The following is an 8,797-nucleotide window of genomic DNA, read 5'->3' as shown; positions in this document are numbered from 1 at the left end:
AATAACTGAAATGGAATATTAGTATTATTATTTGAACAATTCAAGCCCAAATGCCTTTTTTTCTGCAAGTAATTGCTTTTGAACTTAGTTACTTTATTTATTTATTTATTTATTTATTTATTTATTTATTTATTTATTTATTTAGAGAGGGGGTGTGAGCAAAGAGAGAAAGGGAGAGAGAATCTCAAGCAGGGATTCTGACAGTGTGGAGCCAGACGCAAGGCTCAAACCCATGAAACATGAGATCATGACCTGAGCCGAAATCAAGTTAGACGCTCAAATGACTGAGCCACCCAGGCAACCTTAAGTTTTTTTAAGTAGATTTGATCTGCTTTTCACTAATTTAATTTTCCAAAAACTCTGCTTAGTGCTGTGCATAAATTCCCTATCATAATAATATTCCTATGTAATCGGTGTTACCATCTTCGTTTTTCAAACATGGAAACTGAGTTCCCAGAGGTTACACAAGGTTTTGCCTGAAAAAGACATGAATAAGCTATATTTTGGTGACTATGTAATGTAATAAAGATATACTCCTTAAAGTTATAATGAAAAACATGGTTTGTGTGAATCCAAAGTAATGTCCTTCAGTACTACTCAGTCTCAGTTTTTAAAAATAATGCCTGACATATGGCAATTGCCAAAATGGTCTCTATCATTGTCAATAACATTTATAACAATCACAGACAAAATCATGAGGAATTGCATCATGATAAGAGTCTATAAAGATCTCTTTATACTATTATCAAAATTATTCAAATGATATTTCGGACAGATAATGAAAAGCCAATCAGTTTGGCAAGTGAGAGTGCTTTTTTGGTCATAATTTTACAGGTCACTTATATGCATATTGTAAATTAATCAAATTTCCTGCGTTCTTGCAGCATATCAGAATTAAACTGCCTAGAGTGTTCTTTCGAAAGAGATCATTATATTGCAGCACCATTAGATTAACAACTTCATTGTTTCAGAGGAAAGAGAAAGTCATTTAATTTATAAAAGTGATAAATTACTTTGATTCAAAATTGAATTAATCAGTAAGTACACATTTCAGAAACAATGAAGTTCAAATCTTCAGCAGACTTACAGGCCCTTTTAAAAACAAGTATGCCCATTATCTTCAATACAATGAAACATCAAATATTACTAAAAGCAAAATTTTCTATTAAAATCATATTCATTTTTAAAATAGTTATAGAAAGCAATTAGCTATTGAAAAACCCAGATATATCTATATTTTAGTACTCTACTGATAATAACTGTAGCAAAGACTGATTTGGCTTTATAGACAATTTAGATAGCTAAACACAATAATCAGCAATTTCCAAAAACACATGGGAAGAAAGTTTTCCCTTTTAACAAAAGAAAAGATAGTCCACTTAAACTGGAATTGTCAAAGGTCCACACAGTGTTTACTACTTAAAATTACTACCCTGAGTTTCTGGTTGGTTGTTCTAAACATGAACTTCATCTTGACTGTATTTAGAGTAGTTAACTGAAGAACCTCATGAACGTGGGGCCACGAAATGAGCTATGCCCTATGTTCTCTCCCATGACTTGACTGGTAGCACAGAGACAGTAAAGAGATGTGACCAGATGCATGATGAACCTATGATGGAGACAGGAGAAAGGTACACAAAAGTCATCAGCCACATGCAAATCTTCCTGGTAGCACTGTGAAGTTCTTGAACTTGCAAAGCTTCTTAATTAGATCAGACACTCAAATAGAGACAATTAATACATGGTTTTATTTTTACTGTTTTTCATAGTGCTCCTGGTTGCTCTTTAGATGACATGACTATTGAAATGACATCAGCCTCTTGAAAGGCCCAGCTTGGATACCTGCAGGAAACAGGAAACGAAGGAACTTCTGCCAAGGAGTCACCTAAAAAGATTTTTAACGACACAGCTCTGGGCCAAATCTTGTTATGGCATCTTCCCAGGGGCCCCGTTTGCCAGCACTCCTCGCTTCCTATGAATATTGTTTCCTCAGACTCCCTCTTCAACCACTTACTTGGCTGCTTCTACACGTTCTTGCTTTGTGCTATCAACCAATTCTTCTCAAGGCATTCATTACAGAGGACTCAGTAAGATGATAACTCATACAGAAAGTTGTCTGATTTCCCCATCCACTGAAAAAAGCCTGTTGTTCAGGGTTGTCCAATAGGCTTGCACTACCTCTGCCACTGGGTAAGCTTGGCGACTTGTCTTTTTTTTTTTTTTTTAATGTTTATTTATTTTTGAGACAGAGGGAGACAGAGCGTGAGTCGGGGAGGGGCAGAGAGAGAGGGAGACGCAGAATCTGAAGCAGGCTCCAGGCTCTGAGCTGTCAGCACAGAGCCTGATGCAGGGCTCGAACCCACGAACCGTGAGATCATGACCTGAGCCGAAGTTGGACGCTCAACCAACTGAGCCACCCAGGCGCCCCGTGACTTGTCTTTTTGAGAAGCGAATTCAGTTATAATTGCTACCTTCTTCCTGATTACAAAAGAGAAATCTTCCTTTCTTCCATTCACATAGAACAAATCAAATAAAGAATTACATTGCCACTGAGTTTTTATGAATCCCCCTAACTACCTTAGGCTTGTATAATGGAGGAAATGTGCCACCTGTGTGGGCAATCCACTCACTAACCCACAGCATTCCTTAGAATGATAGTCACTGCTGTGAACAATCCCTGAAGCTAAACTTAGAAATTTGTTTGTCTAGTTTTCCTTGGGTTGCTTTGGTGACTCTAAACCAGTGAAACCACTGATTTGGGGATTCAACTTAACTGTGCTGTAGGTAATAATATGGGCGACCTGGTCTGTGGCAAATTTACTGGCGTGGTCTATATATACTGGAGTATATATAGAAGAGTATCTGCACCAGAGTATATGTGTATGCACACGTGTAAACACACACACACCCACACACACACACACCCACGGGCATGTGTGCATATGTGCAGGTGATGGTGCTAGGGTTTTCATGACAACTAGCCTATTTTTTTATTTTACGCTATCTTTTAAAATATTTTTTTTCTAGGAGCATCTGGGTAATTTAGTCAGTTAAGCGTGTGACTTCGGCTCAGGTCATGATCTCACAGTTCGTGGGTTTGAGCCCCACGTTGGGCTCTGCGCTGACAGCTCAGAGCTTGGAGCCTGCTTTGGTTTCTGTGTCTCCCTCTCTCTCTGTCCCTCCCTTGCTCTCTCTCTCTCTCTCAGAGATAAACATTAAAAAATATTTTTTCTAGCCCACAGTCTGGTAAAAAAAAAGCAGAATAGTTTAGCTCACATCTTGCTCTATGGAAATTAAGAGTATAAACTACAGAGCATCAATTCAGGCTAAGGAAAAGAATTAGATTCAGTATAAGGAATTAAAATTGTAACCATTTTTAGTATTTAAGATAATTATAATAATTAAACATTATTTAGATATTACATGTGTGCCAAGCATTATGCTAAGTGTTATACATGAAATATCTCATTTGTTGCTTTTAGCAACTTTTTGAGGCAGATTCTATTATCTCTATTTCTAAAGTAAAGAACCAGCTCAGAGAGATTAAGTCCCTAGCCCAAAGTACTAGCCAAGAGGTGGCAAGGCCAGAACTGGAACACGGGTCTCCTTCGGCCTGATGCCAAAGAGCCTTATCTCTATGGCAATACTTTAGAACATTCCTCCCCTAGTTCTCTGTGTCCCAGCCACTTTGGCCTTCCTCCAATTTCTCATATTCTTTATGTTCCTTCATATATTAGGATCTCTCTATATAATAATACTAGTCCTGGACATACCCCATTTTATTTTATAATCATCTATCCATTGTGATTATTCGATTAATTTCTTTCTCCACCACTAGTGAAAGCCAAGTACCATGTCTATTTTGCTTATGATTATTTGAGAAGAAACATTATAGAGTGATGCTCAAAAGCATTTAGAGCCAGACTGCCTAGATCCTGGCTTTGCTAGCCAATGTCATCATGAGTGAGTTATTTAATTTCTATCTCAATTTTTCTTTTTAAAAAACTGTTTATTTGAGAGAGACAGAGAATGAGAAAGAGAAAGAGAGAGAGAGCACACATGAGCACACACAAGGAGATGAGAGGCAGAGACAGGGGGAGAGAAAGAATCCCAAGCAGGCTCCACGCAGTTAGCCAGAGCCTGAAACAGAGCTCTGTGTCATCAACTGTGAGATCATGACCTAAGCCAAAATCAAGAGTCAGAAGCTCAACGTACTGAGGCACCCAGGTGCCCCTCAATTTTCTTTTCTACAAAATGGGGATATCAATAATATCTACCTCATGATAAGTACTGAGGAGTAAATGGGTAAAAAATAAAGTCCTTAAACCATATCCTGGTACCAGCAGGACTTAGTAAGAGTCAGCTATTGTCTATTCCTGACACCTACTGCAGTGCTGGTTAGATAGCAGGCACTCAATACCTAATTTCTGAATAAATGCATGCGTGTATGCATGCATGCATGCATGCATGAATCTTCTGAAGTTACCCGAATACCTTCACTGGTGGCTACTCAAGCTATGACACTGCCTACCAAAACTTTAGCCAAGGGTTAGTGCTAGTGAATACCAAGGCAAGAAACAATCATCATCTCTTCAGATGCTCTGGAAAAGGTTCACTCACAAATGAATAGTAATGTAATTGCTTGATACGAGCATCTTCAAATACTTTGTTTTTTAAGAATACAGAAATTCATCAACTACATTTGAGCTCAGAAAACCTCATAGAAAGTTGTGAAACTCATAGAAGTTAAAGAACTTGAGCAAAATCACACAGCAAGAAAAGCAAGAAGTGTGACTGGAATATTACACCACCTCATTTCATTCTTGTGTATTTTACTCCTTGTTCAAAAGCACAAAATACCTTCCAAAAGAAAGATAATTGTTAAAGGTTGCATTTTTAACATGTTGAAGGCAATTAGTAAAGATGTTAAAATATCATCAGTAATTGTGGCTTTCTTTCAAATATCAAAGATAAATATTAAAACATTTTTGGCATCTTTATTGGACATCCAAGCTTTGGGAACAAACTAAGGCTATGGTTTTAGTCATGCTTCCTCTGCAACATAGCTAAGATTTAGTGGGTAGATGAAATTTAGTTTGGAGCTACTGTGTGTCACTGTCTCTTTTAAAGCAGATGTTAGATCCTGTCATTGTCATCCTATTTGCAAAAAAGTACACTTTCATTGGCTTTACTGTGTGAAAAAGATCTGTTAATAGAGGAACCCTGGAAGCTTTTCCAAGGGGAAAAGCCTATTCCCAAGATGACTATAAAAGCATGAAAAGCATTTATTTATTCACACTTAATCTTAAAATCCTGTGATCAGACATAAATGGCCCAACAAACCTCATTAGGATCTATCCTGCAGGTGAAAATAAGCTGGCTCCACGGGGAAAAGCAGTTAAGGAGTCAATCTAGAAAAGAAAAGTCAGTTTTCCTTATCTTCCTTTAAGTTGAGAGTCAAATACACAGTGATAGGTCCACTCACTAAGATGGCCTTAAGATTCTCCTGTGTGACTGAACTTTAGACAAGTTCCTTTCTCATTATGACCCTGATTTCCTTTACCTAGACCATGTACTTTTGAAAACTTGACATTATAAATTCTCTGTCTCTCTGAAATGCAAATCTTCTCCCAGCCTCTTGCCACTTTTACAACTCAGGAAAGTCTTTCTCAAGGTCCTGAGAGCTATCGCTTGGAAAAGAAATCAAGAAAGATACAGCCAAAGCCCCTAACTCCCAGTTTCAGTGCGAGGGTGGGAGCCTAACATAAATGCCAATTAGCAAACACAGATGATCTAATCATGATCTATCTCCGCACCACCAACATCATCTAGTACTTCTCTACTAGATTGCTTCAGTGTGAAAAACTCTCCCATTTTTTTTAGATTTTTTAAAAAAGTTTATTTATTTATTTTGAGAGAGAAAGTGGGGATGTGTGTGAGTGCAGAAAGGCCAGAGAAAAAGGGAGAAAGAGAATCCCAAAGAGGCTCCGTACTATCATCGGAGAAACTGACGTGAGACTCAATCTCACCAACTGTGAGATCATGACCTGAGCGGAGATCAAGAGTCAGATGCTTAATCAACTGAGCCACCCATGTGCCCTAGATTTTAAGTAATCTCTACACCAAATATGGGGCTTGAACTCACAACCCCAAGATTAAGAGTTGTATGTTCATGGACTGAGCCAGCCAGGCACCTCCCAACCTTTTTTTTTCCCAAAAAAGTTCAGTTCAACCTCTAGTCCTCTTGCAATAGTCTTGAATCAAGTTTTCCTTGTACATTTATCTCTATCCAGTGCAATTTTTCTTTGACACCAGAGAACAACTTCTTTCAGAAATATACAGCAGGATGGCCAACTCTCTAAAAGCTCTACATTCCACTCTATAATCAAGTTGCCAATGTATATGCAATACCCACTCTAGCCATTATAGCCTATTACTTGCTTTGTGTATGTTTCCAACATAGAATAAATAACATCAAGTTATGAATATTTTTTCTTCCCTTGGACTGTGACCTACGGGAGGAAAGAAAGTTTTTATTCACTTTTCTGTTTCCAGTGTCTCCAGTTGATGCCTACAAGACACACTCATATCACCCTAGGGGGGCACCCAAGCAATCTTCTAGTTCCTTATATGTGGAGTGACCATATAATTTATCATCTACATCAGGAGTTTTGAGAGTAAAAGGAGGCACTAAAATAATGTTATAAATTTTTTCAAATATTTTTACTTCCAGATAAATTCATTTCATTAAGTTATGGTTAAGAACCCCCCCAAATTTATTTTTTTTAATGTTTCACTAAATTTAGATTCTAAAAAGTCAAGGCTGCCTTCTTTTTTTTTTAATCATAAGCCTTCTAAATCTCAACCCAGTGCAGTATAGAATATCAATTTAAGCTACAAATACAACTTCAAAGATTCCTCTCATAAGTGGAGATATTCCAAAGCACAGTTAAAGAATTTCAAAATTCATCCATCATTTGAATTTCTCATAGTTCCATTTCTTTAGTACATCCCTTGCTTTTGTAGGGATAAATTTCAATGCCTCTCTATTTGTAAGCTTTTTTTTTTCAAAAATTCAATTTGATAAAGCTTAAGTTTTTGTGCACTAACTGTTGAATACTTTTATTAAAGATTTTTAATTGATTAAAAAAAAAAAGAAACCAAAATTTTCTAGCCGTGGTCTATACTATGAAAGCATTTAGACTGAAATGTTCTCCCAAAGATCAGCACTAAGCAACATGGCTTCATTAGGAAACAACTTGAAGTCCAGTTACTATATACAATGTCACTTGTTTATTTTAATTATTTTTGCTTCCATGTAAATTGGTAATGGATTTCAACTTTTTTGGATACATTATGAATTCATTGCTGCCCCATAAATGCTTTAATTTGTTAAGAACATTTTTTTAACTATGACGCTCTGAACTACCAAAATCTGTATTTATATAATCAGCACAAATCATTTTAACTTCATTTTAACTCCTGAATCAACTGATACGTCTTCCAGTAATGTGACTTTTGAGAGAATTAACTTGTGAAAGCTTTCTTTTCTTCCATGAATTGGATGAAAAAATGCAATCAATGTTAAAATTCACTGGTTTCTATTTCAAGGAAGTGACGATATTGACCTAAAAGTGATATCACTGAGCAAATGCCCTTTTGCTAATGCATTGATAGCTATCAATTCATTCTATGTACATACACAAGAAAACATGAAGTCATAATGAGCAAAAGTAGTATTCATGAAGAAGAGTTATTTAACCTAAAAGAAAAGTCGTGTCACTAAAGTGATAGGCAAATTGACCTTTGTAGATACAAGTGTTAAATCATTGTCTTTGGTCACCATCCTAAAATAATAAGTTCTGAAATGGGGAAGTTTCTTAAGCAGATTTGTGTTGTCTGCTATCTACATTATCAATGTTATCACTTTGGTGCCATTGGTGTATGGATGGTATATGTTCACAAACATTTTAAGTTAAACATGGAGTATCAACAATACTGAAAAACAAAAATGTATTCATTTTTTCATTAAATATGTGCTTTAGTTTTTTAAACATATTGCTGTCAAAATGACTCAAAAATGAAAATATTACCAAACAATAAAATGAATAGCTGTACATTAACAGCACAGAAAAAGTGGCCAAGTCATTGCCGGGAGACAGTGAATCTCCCCTTCACATACTCCTCCCTCTAATTCCCCCCGTTTACTCCGACCCTCTCCTGGGACTGGCCCTGTCCCTTCTTACTGCTAGAAGGCTGAGACACCAAGTGGTCAGGAGGAAAAGTAGTGGCAGATACTATCCTCACTAATTCCTGGGAGACTTCATCAGGAAAAAGACAAAAATATAAATCCAAGCTTATGAATAACCCCTTGAAGGAAGGCTGTGCTTGTGTGGGATGCTGAATCTTTAACATGATTAGCTCCACGACTTGGCAGCTTCTAGGAGCTGGCCAAGCAGAGAGGGCTCTGAGTGTAGACCAGGTGAGCAAACAGAAGTTCTAAGCATCCCGGTTCGACAGAGAGTTAACAGGAGACGAAGTTGCTGAGGAAAGCAGGAAGCAGGTCACCTAAAAATGGATAATTTAGGCTAAGGAATTTGAAGAGAATGAACAAATAAGTGAATGAAGAAATGAATTAGGAGGAAAAGAATCGTACTTGGGTTTTGCAGGAAGAGGATGGGACGGGATGCGCTGAGCATGAGTGGTGGTGCAGAGAACGCCGGAATCAGGCTGGAGGCGCGCAGCTGAAGCCCCTTGTCATGGGATCTTAAGAGATCCAGGACACTGGCAGGGAAGT

Source organism: Prionailurus viverrinus, chromosome A1, assembly GCF_022837055.1.
Source record: "Prionailurus viverrinus isolate Anna chromosome A1, UM_Priviv_1.0, whole genome shotgun sequence".
Taxonomy (NCBI): Eukaryota; Metazoa; Chordata; class Mammalia; order Carnivora; family Felidae; genus Prionailurus; species Prionailurus viverrinus.
Note: the sequence above shows the minus strand (reverse complement) of the source record.